Below are 21,378 nucleotides of genomic sequence, written 5' to 3' on the forward strand. Positions count from 1 at the left end.
TAAGGGTGGTGGATGTCCCAGATTTGTAGAGTGAAAAAATCCAGCAATCAAATGAACTGTGTGAATCTCAATTAAATTCTGAAAAGATAATTTACAAATAAAAGTTATAAAGATATTTGATTGTCATGAAAAAGAAGGAAACTGCCATTTGAACCTGGAGGATATTATGCTGAGTGAAATATACCAGTTGTAAAATGACAAGTACCATATGATCCCATTTATATGAGCCATGTAAAAGAGCTAAATTCATGGAATAAACAATAGTGATCACCAGTGTTTGGGGTAAGAGGCAACAGGAAGGTGCTAGCCAACCAGGTCAAAGCTGGTTATTCATGGTGGGTAAGTCCCAGAGAGCTACATTTCAGTGCAGCCTAAGGTTAGCAACACTGTATAAAATACTGAAAAATCTGGTACAAGTGTAGTCTTCTGTAAAGTGTTATCTCCAAAGAAATAATAATGACAATAAAGAAGGCAGAAGAAAACTTTTGTAGATGGTGGACAGGATTGATGACAGATGGATAGATTCATGGTATATACCTCCATCCAAACTCACCAACTTGTACACATTAAGTGTGGACATCTGTATGGTAATCAAACTCCAATAAAGAAGATCTGAGAAGTCATTTGAGGAAATTGAAAAATTATGGAAGGGACCATGTGTTAGATCACATTTTTATATGGAATATTTTCTTGGGTGTGGTCAAGGTAAGGTGGTTATTATCCATCTTCTCCCACCGCTACTACTGCCCGCCCCCTTATTTGAACAAGTTACCTTTCAGAATTTTTCACTCAGTTGTATCTCTATTACTCCAACTATATGGTTCTAACTAGTGTTGCCATTTGTCACTTACTTACAGAGAGTGAAGTTCAAAATGCATCTAAAGCAAGAAACATAGGCTGAGGCTTACCATGTCTTTGACTTTGTGTTCCATACAGCCAAATACTTGACATGGTGCCGGGAAAGGTGCTACCAGGTCTATGATATTTACAGGAGGAATCAGATTAACATCTGAACCGACGTAGAGATTGTAGGTTGGTAATCAATGTATAAAACAAGCAAGCACACTGTTGCTTGAACCACTTCTCCTAGAATCAATGTCTATCTCTTTACCCGGCACCAGTTGATTCAATGGTTGGCTGCAGTCTACTTGCACAATCTCTGCCTTTCTAGCTTTATATAAAACACCCTCCTCTCATCCTTCTTTAGAACATCTCATCTGTGCTCAATACTTGCTGTTGGATGCTTGTCCCCATCCTCTCCTGAAACATCTTCTCCTGTGTAATTCAGCTCAAAGGACACATTCTCCATAAGCTTTGTTGTGGAAGCAGTCTGTGATTGGCTCCAATTTGTTCTTCCAGACCATCTAGGACAGTCCTTTCTTCACTTGTAATGATTGTCACATTCTGCTTTGCTTTTCTTGTTTTCCCACGAACATAATGGTAGAAACCAAATGTTCATCTTTCCTAAATCTGCACAATACTTTATACACAGTAGTGACTCATTAACTGCAGATGGTCCTCCACTTAGAATGATTCTACTTAATGATTTTTCGACTTTCTGATGAAATGAAAGGGAAATCATACTTTCAGTTTTGAATTTTGATCTTTTCCTAGCCTAGCAATTACACAGTACAATGCTGTGTGCCAGTACCACTGGACAACAAGCTAAGTTCCCTCATGAGACGCTCTGTGGTGTACTGGGTAGCTAAACTCTGAGGTTCTCTAGTTTGGATGGATTAAATGCATCGTTGACTTAGGATATTTTTTACTTTATCAGGACCTAACCCCACTACAGGTCAAGGGGCATCTGTGTTTGTGTTTAATCGTATAAAAAATGCCTATAATTTCAATAACCCCCTTAATTGTTTAAAGCTTTTTAAAATATGCATCAAACCCAAGGCTCCGTGAAGTTCTATCAGGGCACTCTTTTATAAGATCGAGAAGTCTTACCATTAGTTCCACCTCTGTTGAGGTCATCTGAACTGGTTTTGGTGAATGCATAGAAACCAGTACCCTGTGGTCCTCCATCATAAGATTTCTCTGATCTATCCCAGGTTTCCCTCTCTCCCAAACTATACCACGAAGCCAGATCTTGTGCATTGCCTGAGTCTCCAAAAGCGCAGACACTAAGATGTTGATAGATGTGCAGGAGATTTCTTGAGAGGGAAAGGAGGCTATGAAAGCTTGCAAACCACAATGCAGGTGTGAGCCCCTTGCCAGAGAGAGATGTCAAAGAGAGGGAGGGAACAAGGGGGAAGAAAGGACTCAGACTGCAGTGCAGTTCTAAGAGGCCCAGTGAAGCCAGTAGGAGTCATTGAGCAGCTGTCACTCATCAAGAGACCTGACTCTGCAAGAAGTGTGTTTGCCCTGCTGGGTCCCTGACAGGAGCAGCCCACGGGAAGCAGATCACAGCACCGATGCAGGGAGGAGGTGAGAGCAGCCTCGGTTGGGCCGTCAGTGTGCTCTTTGCAGTGGGCACCTCATCATGGTCTGCACTATCTGGGCACAGCTCTGACCTCCTGCTACTCAGTTTGAATTGGCACTTCTGGGGAGCTGCTATCCTAGAACACCCATTTTGGAACCAATCCTCCCGTCTTTGATCCTCAGGAACATCAGCATCTACACTGTGTGGTCCCTGACACAGAGAATAATGCCCGTCCCAAGGGGATTCAGCTTCTTTTATCTGAAACACTGAAACACCCTTGGTTGCTGATTGAATTCTCCTAAATTTTACTTCCGCTTTGTGACATTTTTTGAAATAAAATTTCATTTCTTACACAAAACAGAAATGATCTCCTTGTCACCTCTGAGCCGTGGAAATCCACACAAGGGAAGCACACTTCTATTCTCTTTGTTTCTCCAGGAACTCCGGCTGCCTCTGTATTAATTGGGGTTTTCTGGAGAAGGGAAAAAATGATTTTAAGAATTGAGTTAAAGAATTGTGAAGGTGCAGGTCCAAAATGTGCTGTCAGGCTGGAGACCCAGAGAGGAGTTGTAGCCCACTTCAACCATCTTCTGATGGAAAAATTTCCTCCTGCTGGAAGAGGTTAGTTTTTTTTTCTGCAGAAGCCTTCAATTGATTAAGGAGACCACCCAACAATTATGGAGGGCAATCTGCTTACTCAAGTTCACCAATGCAAATGTTAATCTCATCCAGAAGAACCTTCACAGAAACATCCAGAATAGCTCTTAGCCACATATTTGGGCAACATGGCCCAACTAATCTGACATATAAAATTAGTCATCTCAACACTGAATGAACTCATCATTTGAGACCCAGTTGAGCCTGGTTAAGACCAGCACCCACATTATCACAAAAATAAGAAGAAGAAAGGAAGAAAATGAAAAGAAAATTGATGACCAGATTATTTGAGTCCCTCTAAATCCCCCCACCGGAAGAAGGTATAATGGGACTCAGGAAAAATTCTGAAAAATGATTCCTTCCCATAATAAAACCATTTCAACTTTTCTTAAACTGGATCAGGTAAATAATTATGTGAGAAAAATAAATGATATTCATGCAAAATACTAAGTTAAACCCATGGATAGTTGTGTAAGTGTGTGTGATGATTAAATTTTTGTGTCAACTTGTTAGCTGTGATACCTGACTGATAGGTGACTGTTAGATGTATATTTTAGGTATATTTTAGGTGTGATGAACATTTTGATCAGTAACATTCTATCACATGTCTCTGTTTTTCTCCAAATCTACACACACACATACACACACACACACACACACACACACACACACACACATCCCATTAGCTCTGTTTTTCTGGATAGCTGTGACTAATACAAAGTGAAAGAGGGTATTATGGTTTATATCTGGGATGTCCCCAAAATACTCATGTTTTAGACAATGCAGCAATGTTCATAGGTGAAAACATTTGATTACAGGTGTTGTGAGCTCATTGGTTGATTAATCCATCCAATGGTTTAATAATTTGAATGTATTACAAGATGGTAACTGTAGGCAGGAAGCAGGTAACTGTAGATAGGAAGCAGGTCACTGGGGACATGGCTTTGGAGAGGGTATCTCCTCTATCACTCCGCCCCTACTTCCTGCCTGTCATGAGCTAAGCAGTTTTCCTCCACCACATCTTTCTACCATGATGTTCTGCCTCACCTCGGGCCCAGAGAAATGGAGACAGCAGACCACAAACTGAATCCTCTGAAACTGTGAGCCAAAGTAAGCAGGTCCTCCTCTAAATTGTCCTTGTCAGGTATTCAGATCACAACTATAAAAAGCTGACCAACACAGGTGACCATGGCATGAATGGACCCAGGATCTAAAAAAATTCCCTTCCAAAACTAGATGTGCTGGTCTTTAAACAAATCTTTTTTTTTTTTTTAAAGAAACATACATACACACAATATTAACTTACTTCCCTGTTATGTGAGATGTATTTCACGGTTGACCAACACAAGGCTCCAGGAGGAGAGCAATACTAGTATGCCCAGGATTGGTGCATAGCACTAGGCACTTCTTGAGTGACTACAGTTTACCACTCCAAATATCTTACTGTATTACAATGAAATTGTTTTGTCACCTCTAGAATGCAATTGTCATACAACTGCATGCAGAGGTTTGTGTGCCTTACAGTTCATCTAACAAGACGCAGCTCTGGAGGCACAACATGGGCAGCTGGATGACATCCTTTGGTTGATGGTGGCAGAGGACCGATACAGCCGGCTTTCACCAGCCCACCCTGCCTCTGTTTCATACCCAGCAAGTACAGAAAATTTCAGAAACCTACTTTAAAAACTTCCTTGGTAACTAATTCCAAAATAAATGAAGAAATCCACCTGCAAGCTAGAAATGATGTTAGCTTGATGAAACAGAATATTCAAGTGAGTTTCTAACTCAGTTAACAATACAGTGAAACCAAATATATGCACATGCAAAATTATTAAAGATGTGTTTACGGGCAGCTCTGATATTTGCCATGAAAATTCCTACAATTAAAATTTGATTAAAAAAATAGAAATATTTTTCCCCTTTCAAAATCAGTTTCAAGAAACCCTTGATAGGATCAGCTCATTAATTCTTGGCCTCTTTAACTAATACCACGTTTGAAGTCATGTGTTATAAATCAGTTTCAGTTGAGATATTAAAATCAGATTATAAGAGAAAAGCCTTGTAAATATTTGCCTCCAAATGAGTTTAAGAATAAATATATATTCAGTAATTCATCCATATTTAGCAGATATTAATAAGACAAAGCATAGCTTTAAGTTCACTTATCATTTAATACAAAGAAGGAAATAGGAAACTGCGCCTGATTAGCCTGTTTATTCTTGGGCTTGGTAATACCTTATTAAAATTTGAACTTCAAAATTGATATAATCAGTCAAATGTCAGCAGAAGTATTTATTCTGCAAATGAAGCTTTAGTTAATAGAACTTTAATTTGAAGTATTTTACATTTTCTTGTTCTCCGTGAGGGAAAAAAAAAAGAAAGGAAGAGCGGAGGAAATCTTGATAGGAAAGTCAAGTCAGATTTCAGTTTGTCTTCTAGGCCTGTGCCAACACTAGAGGTCAGCAACCTTCCAGAAATGATGCACCCAGTCTTCATTTCCGCACTGTAATCTATGGTTTTTATTTGCATCAGAAGAACCGCTGAATGTCAGGTCAGAATGCAATGTCACTAATGACCTAATTTGCTATTATCCGAGAGGTAACTGGAGCGAATCTGGTGAGGTCTCAAAATGTGGTTGATCGCACAGTTACTCTGAGATAGGACCAACCTGAGAACCCCATAAACTGATAAGGAATGCTTGGGTTTGGGGACCTTCGAGTCCTCCAAGATCCAGAGACATTAGGTGCAGTGTCCTGTAATTGCAAACAGTTTTGTGGACTGATAATGTTAAAAGGGACAAGGAAGGAGAGAAGAGTTATGAGAGACTTCGACACCCCAGGACTCCTGGGGAGAAGCCAGGGATGAAAAACCTATGCAATATGCAAATAGCTCAGGGATGCCAACTTCGAAAGTGCCACTAGTTATTCTTTTGTGACCCACTTCCTACATGAGTCACAAGACTTGGAACCTGAATTCATCTCTTTTCAAATTTCAGAGAAAATTCGCACAGAGGTAGTTGCTTCAAAACTTCTTTACTAGGTTCACAGCAATCAAATCCCCTTGCAGGTCACCTGTGGCCTCGAAGCCATCACTCGCTGGCCCAGACCCAGACCCTGGGTGTGGACAGTGGACAATTGCCTCTGATGTCCTCCCTTGCTGGTGGTACAACCTATCAGAAATTAGCACCAACGAGAAACAGCTAAGCACCGGGTTTGACGAGACCAGAGACAATCTGAATCCCTGCATTGCAGCAGTTGTGTGACTTTAGGCACTTCTCTAAATCTCAATTTTCTCATCTTTAAAATGGGAATTGTATTTAGTACTGGCCTCACAGGTTTCTATATGTATTAAATAATATATATGTATGCAGACAGTTTCCCTTCTCCAACATGCTCAGGACAGAAGTGTTTTGGATTTCAAATTCTTTCAGACACTGGAATTTTTGTGTATATGTAATGAGATATCTTGGAAATGGGAACTAAATCTGCAAGATGAAGTTCACTTATGTTTCCTATATTCCTTACACACATGGTAATTACAAAGGTAATTTCATTCACTACTTTCAGTGTACCTGAGTTTTATGTTTTTTGTTTTTCTGCACCAGGGGTTGAACCCAGGGGTGCCTTACCACTGAGCCACATTCCTAGATCTTTTTTATATTTTATTTAAAGACAGGGTCTCACTGAGTCTCAGCTTAGGGCCTTGCTAAGTTGCTGAGGCTGGCTTGAAATTTGCGATCCTCCTGTCTCAGCCTCCCCAGTCTCTGGGTTTATAGGCATGTGCACCACACCCAGCCTGCATCTGAGTTTTGACTAGGACCTGTCATGTGAAGAGAGGTGTGGCATTTTCTGTGTGTGATGTCATGTCATTCAAAAAGGTCTTAATTTTGAAGTATTTGGGATTCCAGAATTCTCAAATTAGAGATATTTAACCTATATAGCAAGACTTGTTTGGATCTGAAAAAATGTTGATCAAGACTTTCATATTAAACCCTTAGGAGTTGGATTGCGGATTTGCCTTTGGTCCATTCTAAAGTCTCCCATCATCGCCAGACCCACACCCTGGTTTCTCGATGCATGAGGCTTGTTAGGATTGGCTCCCAAGCCCCTCTCTGTGCTGAGAATTCAGGTGTCGTTGGAGAAATCTGAATTGGCTGTGGTGCTCAGGTTAAGGCTGGGCAGGAGAATGATGCTGTGGTAACTGGTTGCTAATTTGTCTCAAGATGAAAATAAAAATTTAACAACATTCAAGAGATGGGAATGTCTAAAAGACATCAAGTAAGTAATACATTTATTGATAAAATTCACTCAATTCTTTTTTTCAGTACTTCTTAAATATGACCAGAGAGCAGCGATTTTGAAGAAAAATTTAATTTTGAATCTATTTCAATGCAGGCTTGTATTCTAAAGCAGAAAGTGTTCAACATTAGCCTTAAACACATTCAAGGTTTTCCTTCCATGGAGTTCAGCAGACCCACTGCATGAGGAAGACAAAACCCTGGCTGCTTTGCATAAGTGGAAGGGACTAAATCAGTGTTTATGTTACTTTTTCCCTGACCTAACACTATATCCTTCGGAAATACAGAAGAAAAACAAGTTTATGACTCCTGAAAACGTCAATTAGAATATCAATTTAAGTGAGGATGTAAGATCATATAAATGCTCTAAATATCCCCAAATTGAACATTTGGTGGTAACAACTTTTAGAAGAAAAATATTCATTGTCATAAGCAAATAAATGCTAACAAAAATAAAAGTTACATTTCAATGAGGGAAATGGAAAAGCTACACATAAGGAAAAATTTATCATGACCAGCTCTCTACTCTCTGACATTCCTTTTTACATCAAACACTTTCAATAATCTTTCCACTTCTTCCTGAGACATGCAACAGAATATACGGGAAATATGTTAGGATGGGATGGGTAGTCTTCTTATACATTCCTTGTTTCTCACCAAAAATGTATGAATTGGCTTTCAATTTGGATGAACTTGCATAAATTTTTTAAAAGTAAAAGATATTTCAGATCAAAATGTTTCAGATTTATGTATATCATTCATTTATTAAATATCTTTCTTTGTAATTTTGAGCCTCTCCTGGCTTTCAATAATACTGTCATTTGAACTTTCTCAATTGAAAAGAAAAATTAAGTTTAAATACAAACAATTTGCCTTTGTAGTATTATTAAGAAAACAGATTGTCATGCAGCACACCCATGATATTTTAGAACAAATACCATTTTTTATATAATTCTTAAATCCCATAATCTCTAAGCATTATATTGACATTAATACCAGGTATTATTTTGCCTCTCTAAATCTGTCTGTAGAAGGATGATAGTTGTTAATACCCCCAAGTTCTTTTCTCCTTCAATTCAATTCAATAAACTTTTTTGAAGATTGCCTCTGTGGCCAGCAGTATTCCAGGTAATTCCATTACGTTAATGACAAGGGGAGAGTATTGAGATTTCTGCTTTTGTTTTATTTTATCGTTTTGTTTTGTTTTTGTAATGTCTGAACTACTTCTTTGGAATCATGCACATACATGTTATGCAGGAGACATTGACATTACCAGGAAGGGACTGGTGTAAAACCTACTTCATATCCCAATGGAGACCAACAAATCAGGCTGTGACCTCAGCTTTCATGTAGCCACCTCTGATATTCATGAAAACTATCAAATTATTATGCTGAGCAGCTCCACGTGAAGCAAGTGGGATCACACAGTGTCAGGGTTGGGTAAAGTGGACTGAAGCAGGGAAAATGGTCATCTTCAATATGTGCCAATGAGGAAAGCTCTTGGGGGGTGTTGAAACAAAACGTAATGTAGTAACAATTTTTTTTTTTTTTTTTTTTTTTGGTACCAGGGATTGAACCAAGGGGTGCTTAGCCATGGAGTCACATCCCCAACTCTTTATTTATTTATTTATTATTTATTTATTTTTAATTTGGAGGCAGGGACTCACTAAACTGCTTAGGGCCCCGCTAAGTTGCTGAAGCTGGCTTTGAGCTTGCGATTCTCCTGGCTCAGTTTCCCCAGCTGCTCAGATTACAGGTGTGCACCACCACACGGGGCTGGAAGTGGCAAGTCTTGCTTCACACCTCCTATACCACTGGATGCGACTGGCCATTTAAGGACTCACATTTGACATTTCCTGTATTACCCTGTGACCACTGAACTTTCCTTCCCTGAGGCAAATAACAGTCTTTCTTTGTATCATTTGTCTTTGACCGTAATGCTGCATGGAATTATATTGCTGTTTAATGGTTTTTAGAATTGAAGGATAGAATAGAACAAAACTTTAACAACATGTCCCTCCAAATTACGACTTAGTCCTACTCCTGAGCCAACTTCTAGTTGCTACTTCTTGGAAACAATCAGCCTCTGCTGCCTGGTGCCTCTTCTCTCCAATGGGGACAATAGAACTTGTTGACAGGATTTATAGGAAGCCTATACATAATGTATATTCTATTCGTGGCAATTGTGTTAGAATTACATGCCTCCTCAGTACTCACCTATTTTTTCTTTCTTACATGTTTCCTTAAAAAGTGACGATTTATTTCATTCTGCAAGATCCATCCAAAAAAATAATAATAATAATAGTATTTTCCCAGCATCTATTTGCAGGTAGAGTGACCATCAAATCCATTTCTGGCTAATGAGATGAGAGAGGAAGTTTCTTGGTTTGGATTCTAAAAAGGCTATTGTTGCTGCCAAGTGCCTTTGACCTGCCACTTCCCCTTCTTCCTGTCTGGAACCCAGGTAAATGTGCACAAATGGAGAAGCTAACAATCAAGATAATCATGAAGAAGAGGTCTGTGAGTTACCAAAAGCAAAGGATAAAGTTAAGAGTCACTGTGTCCCAATGGTTTCACAGAGCATCCACATCATGACCTTCCAGACCATACTTTAAAACGTGCAATACAGTTTCCTTATTTTAAGACATAAGCATCTTCTTTTCTCAAAATCCAATGCAATCCCAAAAATGAAAAAAAAAAAAACTATTTGTTTGACTTCTCTGTCTCCATTTTAAGTTTCTTGAATGCAAGAGCCACATATTGCTTCTTTAACACCTGTGCAGTAACATAGTAATACTCTAATCATAACAATAAGGACCTAAGTGAATACAACCTCCTGGTTCACATTGAGTAAAATAAGTCTATGTCTCCTTGAAATGGAAGCTGCTTTTTGTGTTGAACACAGACACACCGAAGCACATTGTATTAGTTATCTTTTGCGGCACAACAAATTACCATGAAATCGAGTGGCTGGTAAGAATGAATATTTATTACTATGTGTCTGTTGTGACTCAGAACTCCAGGAATTGCTTAGCTCAGAGACCTTAGACACTGCCATGGGCTGCAATTATCCAAGGCTTCTGGGCTCACACATGTGGCTTTGGAAGGATTCCAAGATCTGTTTCTGAGATGGTGCACAAGGCTTTCCCATGACACGGCAGCTGACTTTCCCAGAACAAGTGACAGGAGTCAGGGAGAAAAGACAATCCAAGACAGAATCTGTGGTGTCATGATGACTTAGAAGTAGTACCCCACTTCATCTACATTTATTGGAAAGTAATCCATAAGTCTACCTGACACCATCAAACCAAGGGAAAAAACAAGGAGAGGGAGTTACATAAGGTATCAGGTCAGGAAGCACCTGGGCCATCTTGGTGGACACCTACCACACAGACACAGATTTCAAAGTATGTTATAAACACAGTAATAAATTGCTCACAAGTGAAGGTTTACAGATTTTTAACAGTGGCCATCTATCAGAATCCACTCTTAGGACTCCTAGGGTTTTCTTTCAAGGATCTCCACTTAACAGAGAGAGATTGAAAATCCCCTGACCCTAGACCCTATAATATACAGTCCAGTTACTGATCATCTTGATGTTTTTCCAAGATCTGGAAATCTCATTTGAGGGGCATTTCAAGGTACAGTGTCAAAGGCCACCTGAGGCCAACTCCGGCAGCACCTCCGCATTATCCCCTAGTTCTGATATTTTTTTCAACTTGATAACACTACTAGCAACCTGCATTATCCAGCGAGGGCTGTCATAATTAAACACCACAGTCTGGGTGGTTTAAACAGCAGACATTAGTTTTCTCAGTCTGGAAGCTGGAAGTTGCCATCAAGGTGCTAATAATTCATCTCCTAGTGACTGCTCTCTTCCTGGCCCTCGGACAGCCACCTTCTCACTGTAACACCAGTCTTTCTGCTCCAGTCTCTCTTCCTCTCCTTATAAGAACTGCAGTCCTATTGGCTCAGGACCATACTGTTATGATGTCATGTAATCTGCACTGCCTACTCAAAGGCTTTGTCTCCACATACTATCACACTGGGAGTTGGACTTTAATGTATAAATTTACAGGACAGATTCTGTCCCAGAGAATACACAATTGCTTCATGTGAAGACTACATTTCCCAGCCTGCATTGAAACTAGGCCACTAAGTAGACATTGCTGAGAAGAAAAAGCAAATGTCATGAGACCATTTCCAGGAACTTTCAAGAAACAACCCCTACGTTCCTGTTCCTTTGTCCTCTCTGCTATCTCAAAGTCTGGAGCAATGACTATGTTTGCAAAGGTCTCACCACTGGAATGGCCAGAAAGTGGCTGAGTTCCCAATGGCCAATGGAGCAGAGCTGCCAATCCTGCCCTGGAATGTCAACCTATCAGCATTTAAGAGAGTAAGAAATATTATTCTATTTTATTTAATCCCCTACAGTTTGACATGATTATTCTACCTGCACCCGAATGTAGTCCAAATTAATACACAAGATTTACACAGAGGGAAGTGATATCATGTAATTATCAAATATCTTGGGGAAGATTTCAATTTATATGTTCAGTTGGGAAGAAACTGGGGTTTCCCAACTAGATTGTTCATTAGCTAACATCAGCATAGGGTTAAAAACAAAGTTTAGCTCTTTTAACCTATTAAGTCCCAAGTTTTCAATTCTATATAGGGTGATGGGACATAATGGAATAATCAGGGCTTGCAAGGTCCCATTGGCCTCAGGCTCAAGTACCGCCCCCCCATTTATACTACACAGATTTGCATGTCACTTTACCTGCCTGGCTTTTTACACATTAGAAATTGCAATGACTGATATATTCTAATCGAAGCTCATTCTCCTACAGATGAGGAAGCAGAGACCCAGAAAAGTAAATTAACAGAGATTAGAAGACACAAATGCTCGTGTGCAGAGATACCAACTCCCACTTCTGCCTCATGTTGTTGTGTGGGCATAGATCATCCCTTTGGAGTTACCCCAGGAAAGAAGAATCCTGAGTGGGCCTTTCTCTCTGCATTTCTGCCACTCACCCGTGGGCCCGGGCATGTCCTACCCAGATGCGTCACGCTGCCCTTGAACTTCAGGATGAGAGCTGTAGGCAACTCCACTCGAGACTGCTACACCTTCCCTCCGGGTGCGGGGACCTGGGGAGCTGCGTGTCTATCTTAGGCGGTTTCTATCCGCTCGCATTTTTTGTCACACAGATTGAGGGACCAGCGTATTAGATTCTCAACTCTCTGTCATCTCGTATCACAGTAATGTGATATCATTCGAGTCTATTAGAGCGCCATAACAAAGAGCGGGGCGAGAGCTTGACAGCACCTGTCAGGGTGCCGCAAACAGCGATTTGAAATATTGGATTAAACCAGTTTCGAGTGACATCGGTGGCAGCGACTCATCCCTGCAGACTAAGTTCATTTATTTGTACTATGTAAATGAAGGTGTCACATGCAAGCTATCATTAAAGACAACATCCCCTAAAAGAGTTATTAGAATTAAAGAAGCCTCGCATTGGAGACCAGGCCACAGCGTCTCTCTGCTTGGAGGGCTCGCTACCCCCTCACTGCCCGACGCTGAACTCACTGGACACCTTCCCCATGATCACTTGCTGCGCCTCTCCATCTTTAGGGGTGAGATTAACAATTAGCCAATATTTGGACTATTTTCAAATAGGGGTTTAAAAATAGTATGGTCCACCCTAAAATCTAACTGCATGTGTGATCTGTTGTTTCCTTGATGAGACTGTAGCCTCCTCGAAAGAATAAGAGTAATCTTATCTACTTCATTGTAACATTCACCATCAGGGTGTCCACGTAACAAGAATTATTGCCTGACGATCTAGGGCAGTTTTTTTTTTTTTTTTTTTTAAACAGATGAGACCAATCAATGTAAGAGTTATTCAGTGGGGGCAAATGATTGAATCACCTTATCCAAAGCACACATTTCTTCACAGGGTAATAGTCTCACTCATGGTTTATAAAGATATATGCAGATTCTAAATTAAGAATATAAAATGAGGCCTTCCAATATAAAAGTGAGATGTGATATTATGCATCTGGATTTGGGAAGCTCGAGTTTCTAGCCACATATTATTACTAGGTGGTCAAACACTGAATATCCACCTTTATTTCCCAGCTATGAGCTACACTAGGAAAGAGATACCCCCCAGTCCTTCCATGTTAACAAGCTATCTAGAACATAATACCGTTGGATGATATCAAAAAACTAAAGGGCCCAAGGTGAAATCAAAGTGGAATGTGACTCCAGAGTCACTATCAATATTTTAGTTTTTTTATTTGTATTTATTTATTTATTTATTTAGTTAGTTAGTTATATTTGGTGCTGGAAATTGAACCCAGCAGCCCTTAACCACTGAGCCACATCCCCAGCCTTATTTATTTATTTATTTTACTTATTTATTTTTTTTAATTTTGAGACAGGGTCTCACTAAGTTGCTTAGGGCCCTGCTATGCTGCTGAGGCTGGCTTTGAACTTGTGATCCTCCTGCCTCAGCCTTCAGAGGCTCTGGGATTAGAGGTGTGCACTACCTTGCTTGGTAGAAATTGGAGCTTCTCATTCACTCATGTCAGTCTTCTTAATTTCTCTCCATAAAGATTCATAATTTTCCATGCAGAGGTTTCAGAAGTCTTTTGTCAGATATACTTTTATAAATTATGATGTCATTATAAATGGTATCTTTTAAATTTTAATTTTCTAAGGATTTCAGTTGGCAAGTAAAAAATGCCATTTATTTATGATTATTTCATGTATCTTATGTGTACTTTTTATATTTGTATATTTGGGTGTTTTTATGGATAGAGTGATCTGAAAATTTACATATTGAAGCCCTAACCCCCAATGTGATGGTATTTGGAAGTAGAATCTTCGGGAGGTAATTAAGTTTAGATCAAGTTCTGAGGATGTGTTCCTTATGATGGGGTTAGTGGCTTACAAGGTGAAAAAGTGGGAGAGAGAAACACACCCAAGAAAAGCCATGATACACAGAGGGAAAAGACAACTATTTACAAGTCTGGAAGCAGAAACTTCCCAAGAACAGTATCTACCAGCGTTTTGACCTTGGATTTCTCACCTCCAGAATTGTGCAGAAGAAAGGATCGTTGTTTCAGCCAACCAGCCTCTCTGTGAAACCTAAGTCAACTAAGACATGCTGTCTGGCTCTCTTTCAGAGCTCTTTTCCTGAACTTACTTATTGTTATGATTTAGTTGTGGGGTGTCTCCCAAAAGCTCACATGTGAGACAGAGCAAGAAGGCTTAGAGGTGAAATGATTGGGTTATGAGAACCTTAACCCCATCAGTGAATTAATCCCCTAGTGGGGATTAACTAAGTGGTAACTAAAGGTGGGCAGGGTATGGCTGGAGGAGATGGGTATTGGGGCGTGGCTTTGGGGTATGTATTTTGTATGCAGAGAGTGCAATCTCTCTTTCTGATCACCATGTGAACTGCTTGCTTTCACCCCTCTTCTGCCATGATGTTCTGTCTCACCTCCAGTCCCAAGGAATGGAGCCTGCTGTCTACGGACTGAGCCCTCTAAAACTGTGAGCCCCCAAATAAACTTTTCCTCCTCTAAAATTGTTCTGGTCAGATCCTTTAGTCACAGCAGCAAAAAGCTGACTAAGACACTCATTAATTAGAATAGTTTATCTGCAAATTCTTCTACATCATCATCTATAATCATATTCAAACATACTGTTTTTTTTTTTATTTATCTCTTTTCAGTTACTATAGCACTTATTTAGTTTTCTTACCCTACTCTACAAGGTTAGTGCATAAAGTAGGATATTGAATAGAAATGGACACAGCAAGACTACTTTCATTTTCTGATCTCTCAGGGAAAACTTTATCATTTCACTTCTAACCAAGGTGTTTACTGTAGGTTTTAAAAAAAAAGGTCCTTCTCAAGTTAAGAAAGTTTTGCTTTTTCCATTTTTAGTTTGTAGAGTTTTTCTAAAATTATAAATGCATCTTGGATTTTATTTTAAAAGGTCTGCAGGGCTGGGGTTGTAGTTCAGATTGCCTAGCACATGAGAGACACTAGGTTTGATTCCCAGCACCACATATAAATAAGTAAAGGTCCATCGTCAAATTAAAAAAAATAAAAGAAACAGGTCTGCATCTATGCAGATGAATTTGTGATTTTTCTCTATTATTCTATTAAAATGATTAAAGACATTGCTTGGTTTTCAGATATTAACTTTACAATTCCTGAAAAATAACTTAAAGTATTCCATGAAACAGAAAAGGAGGGAACCCTTCCAAACTCATTCTATGAAGCTAGTATCACCCTGACACCAAAAGCAGACAAAGACACATCAGGGAAAGAAAACTTCAGACCAATATCCCTGATAAACATTGATGCAAAAATCTTTGACAAAATTCTGGCAAATTGCATACAAAAACATATTAAAAAGATAGTGCATTATGATCAAGTGGGGCTCATTTCAGAGATGCAAGGTTGTTCAACATCCAGAAATCAATAAATGTAATTCATCACATCAATAGACTTAAAAACAAGAATCATATGTAGAAGGAAATGAGAGGGAAGGGGGTATGAAAAATGGTGGAATAAGACAGACATCATTATCCTATGAACATGTATGATTACACGAATGGTATGAATATACTTTGTGCACAATCATAGAAATGAAATTATGTACCCCATTTGTGTACAATGAATCAAAGTGCAATCTGTAAAAAATTAAAATCTAAATTAAAAAAAAGAAAAGAATTTAAAGTACTGAGAACAACAACAACAAAAAGAATCATATGATCAACTTGATAGATACGGAAAAAGCATTTGACAAAATATAGCACCTTCTCGTGTTCAAAACACGAGAAAACATAGAAATAGTAGGAACATGCTCCAACATTGTAAAGGCTACCTAGACTAAGCCCAAGGCAAACATCATTCTAAATGGATACAAATTGAAAGCATTCACTCTAAAAACTGGAACAAGACATTGATGCTCTCTAACACTTCTATTCAACATAGTCCTTGAAACTCTAGTCAGAGCAATTAGACAGACAAAAAAAAAAAATTAAAGGGATTCAAATAAGAAAAGAAGAACTCAAACATTCACTATTTGCCAAGGACATGAGTCTATATTTACAGGATCCAAAAAATTCCACCAGAAAACTTCTAGAACTAATACATGAATTCAGGAAAGTAGCAGAACGTAAAACCAATGCCCATAAATCTAATGTATTTCTATACATCAGTGATGAATCCTCAGAAAGAGAAATTAGGAAAACTACCCCATTCACATTAACCTCAAAAAAATAAATAAATAGAATACTTGAAAATCAATCTAACAAAAAAGGTGAAAGACTTCTACAATGAGAACTACAGAACGCTAAAGAAAGAAATCAAAGAAAACCTTAGAAGATGGAAAGATCTCCCATATTCTTGGATAAGCAGAATTGATATTGTCAAAATGGCCATACTACCAAAAGCATTATACAGAATCAATGCAAATTCAATTAAAAGCCCAATGTCTTTCCTCATAGAAATAGTGAAAGTAATCATGAAATTCATCTGGAAAAATTAACCAGAATAGCCAAAGCAATACTTAGCAAGAAGAGTGGAGCAGGAGACATTGCAATATCAGACATTAAACTATACTACAGAGCAATAGTAACAAAAACAGCCTGGTATTGGCATCAAAATAGACAGGTAGACCAATGGTACAGAATAGAGGACCCAGAGACAAACCCACATAATTACAGTTATCTCATACTACACAAAGGTGCCAAAAACATACAATGGAGAAATGATAGCCTCTTCAACAAATGGTGCAGGGAAAATTGGAAATTCATATGTAGCAAAATGAAATTAGACCCCTATCTCTCATCCTGCACAAAACTCAACTCAAAAAAAATGGATCGAGGAACTAGGAATTAGACCAGAGACCCCGCACCAAGTAGAAGAAAATCTTCATCATGTGAGCTTATGACCAGACTTCATTAACAAGACTCCTAAAGCACAAGAAGTAAAATCATAAATGGGCTAAGGATATGAGCAGATACTTCACAGAAGAAGGAATACCATCAATCAACAAATATATGAAAAAATGTTCATCATCTCTAGCAATTATTAAATGGTGGTTCCATGCCAAGTTTTCTGAGGAATCCATACTGTTTTACAGAGTGGTTGTACGAACTTGCAATCCCACCAGCAATTTATGAATGTACCTTTTGCCCCACATCCTCACCAACACGTTTTGTTGCTTGTATTCTTGATAATTGTGGTTCTAATTAGAGTGAGACGAAATATTAGACTAATTTTGATTTGCATTTCTCTAATTGCTAGAGATGATGCACATATTTTCATGTATTTGTTGATTGATGATATTTCTTCTTCTGTGAAATGTCTGCTCATATACTTAACCCATTTATTGAGTGCATTATTTGTATTTTTTGGTGTTAAGTTTTTTGAGTTCTTTCTGTGTCCTAGAGATTCATTCTCTATCTGAGATGCATGTGGTAGGTTTTCTCTCTTCATGTTACTGATTATTTCTGTTGCTGAAAAGAAGCTTTTTTTAATTTTAGACCATCCCACTTATTGATTCTTGATTTTACTTCTGCCCTTTAGGAGTCTTGTTAAGAGACTTTTCATTGTTTTTGTTATTGCTATCCCATTTAATTTTATCATGGTAAAAACTACATGCTGCATTATTCCATCTTGAAATACCTAAGGCTTGCTTTGGAAGATTACATTATTGTTCAAATCATCTTCTTGTCCCTGAATCTCATGTTTCTTCCTGTAAAATTATACTTCCTGCCCCACTGATGTCAGTCGAAAGCCACGTGACCTGGTTTGCCCAAGAAAATACACATGGAAGTCATATAAATACTTTTGAATTCTCCTTGCCCAAACGAAGGCAGGTATGTTAGTTGAGATCATGGAAGGGAGACAAGCATGGGAGTCAGAGTCCACTTCAATGACTGACATTGACCATCCCTAATCTGGTGTGGTAGGCAGATTCTAGGATAGTTCACTGTGATCTCTGTCTCCTGGCATCCATTCCTGTGTGCAGTGCCTACCTTGAGAATTTAGAGAACTGTGTCCTGCAAATCCAATGCAGCAAAGTTGAAATTAGGTCACAATCTCGGTTACAAGAAGACTATGACTTCCATCTTGACCACCTTCTCCCATCATCTGGTTCTCTGGAGATCAATCTTTCCCTCTCTCTCTCCCTAATGTGCTGCACACACAAAGCATGAGAAGGACTAGGACGCTTATGTAGAGACCCACATGGTAGATAGTCAACCATCTTTCCTTTACTGTAACAAAATATCTGCTATAATCAACTCATAAGGAGGACGGTGTTATTTGGATTCTTAGTGTTAGAGGTTCCAGTCCATGTTCAGTTGGCCCCACTGCTTTGGGCCTGTGGCAAGGCAGGACACCTTGGTGGGAGTGTGTGGCAGAGAAAAACTTCTCACATCACAAACTAGAGAGAGAGAGAGAGAGAGAGAGAGAAGAAGGACTCAGAGTTCTACAGTCCCCTTGGATGGAACACGTCCATGACCTGAGGACTTCTCCCTCTGACCCACCTCCTGCAGGTTGAACCACCTCCCAATAGCACCACCTTGGGGACCACGTCTTTAAACACAAGGTCCTTTGGAGGATGTTCACGATCCAGACTACAGCAATGGGGACCTGAGAAAAGCACTAATGGGCTTGGCAAGGACCATCTCCACGTAAGAGAGCCAGAAGGTAAATTCTTCAGCCCCAGTTGAACCTTCATGAGGATGGAGTACCAAGAAATATCTTATTTCATGCCTAACGAAATAAGCACCAGAACTACCCTGCTTTGGCTACTCTCAGACTCCTGTCCCACAGAAACTAAAATAATAATAAATATTTGTGTAGTAAGACACTAAGTTTTGGCCTGGCATGGTGGCGTGTATCTATAATCCTAGCAGCTCAGGAGGCGGAGGCGGGAGGATCACAAGTTCAATGCCAGCCTCAGTAAGGTCCTAAGTGACTCAGTGAGACCCTGTCTCTCAATAAAATATTAAAAGAGGACTGGGAATGTGGGTCAGTGATTAGGAGACTCTGGGTTCAAGTCCTGGTACCAAAATCAAAAGAAAAAGAAAAATAGAAGAAAAAGACACTAAGTTCTGGAGTAACTTAATAACAAATATTTTAGTACTTGGAAATAAGGTGCTCTTGTACCTGTTCTTAAAATATGAGAATGACTTTGGAACCAGACAGTGAATGAAGGCTCAAAAGATGTTCAGGAATGTGTTAGGGAAAAAAAAAAAGCATGATCTTTTTGAATTTTATTAAGCAGATTGTTAGCAGTATTATCAAACCTGGAAGTCGTGCCTGCTCCATAGTACACCAATCCCTGACATGATGGGTTTAGCAGAAGAGAGCTGATTTGCAAGGTGACAGCATGGTGGAGAGACCCATATCTCAGATCCAATCCGACTCCTTGGAGACAAGGCTTGTGAATATTCATGGGTTAAAAGAGAGGAGGGTGATTTATGGGATATGGAAGTAAGGGATGGGGAGATATGATTGGAGGTGAAGTAATCAGTGGTCTGTGCATATATTATCAATCTTTATGGCTCTTCATAGGATGCATGTCTAGAAAATGGCAGTCAAGTCAAGATCTGAGGCTGGGGTTGGGGTCTCATCATGTGAAAAGGTCACCCATTGGACTCCCACAGAGACCCAAGTGAACAGTCAGGATTTCAACAAAAGCTGCCTTCAAGTCCCTGAAAAGTAACCTAGGCAACCATTATCATCATGACCCACAAGTCAGAGGGGTCATCTATAGCAGAGCTGGTGGAAGATCGTCAACATACTGTTGAGCTCTGTGACCTCTAGAATTAACAATTCTAAACATCAACTAAAAGCAAGTAACTAAAAGCAAGTAACGCCAGAGGGTTTATTTAGGTTCTTTCTTTTTTTTTATAATTTATTTATTTTTATTTTTACAGACTGCATTTTGATTCATCGTACACAAATGGGGCACGACTTTTCGTTTCTATGACTGTACGCAATGTAGATTCACACCATTCATGTAATCATACATGTACCTGGGGTGAGGGTGTCTGTCTCAGTCCACGGTCTTTCAAGGTTTTTTCCTTGGCTTTAGAGGCACTCTATATTTTTAAGGTGCAGTCAGTGAAGGCTTATAAGGCAGGAGCAAACATCATGGGACACTGGAAGTAGGAGAATCCTTGTTGAAATAGTGGTAGAAAGGTGTGCGGTACTGTCCCCTAGAAACCAAGAAAGTGGAGAATATGTGGCTGAACTAAAGAGATTTCCCTGCAGGTGCTGAAGAACCAACTTATTTTCTCTATGCTGCTTGTAGCAAAATGCAAAGAGAAAATTGTAAGAAGGACTGTTTGTTGCAAAGGAACCATAACTTTCTGAGTTTAAAAATTCTCCCCCTCTTCAGTTGACTAATGATGCTAAGGTTAAGAAGTGACTGCAGAGAAAAGGTCAGATCAAGGACACAGCAGAACAGGGTTAGAGAGGAAATTCAGGATTGGATTATAAATTTTTTTTTATTAAGATCTTAGAAAGATCATTAAGGGTGTACCTCAGAGTCTCTCTAGTGAAAACAGGACTTCTCAAAAGCTTAAGGGGCTCATCTGAGATGGATTTGGAGACATGAACTTTGTCTAATAGAGTGAACCACAAGAAAATTCTGAGGAAGTCCACAAAGGTTTTGATAGAAGTTTTCTAGGACAAATATAATCAATGTGGACTGAAAAATTAAAAGACATGAAAAGAGGCATTGGGACCCCCAGAATTTCATAAGTAGGAAGCAGACTAAGAAAATCATTTAGCTGCAGATAAGAGAGAGATTTCATGGAAAGGAAGGATGATTGAACCATTTTTTCCCCCCCAGGTCTGTGACTTAATCCAAAAGATTCCAAAGTTTTTCTTTTTCAACTATTTCAAAATTGCTATGAATCAGTGACTACTTAATGACTCCCAGTCTTTTCCCTTT

Source organism: Sciurus carolinensis, chromosome 13 (assembly GCF_902686445.1).
Source record: "Sciurus carolinensis chromosome 13, mSciCar1.2, whole genome shotgun sequence".
NCBI lineage: Eukaryota > Metazoa > Chordata > Mammalia > Rodentia > Sciuridae > Sciurus > Sciurus carolinensis.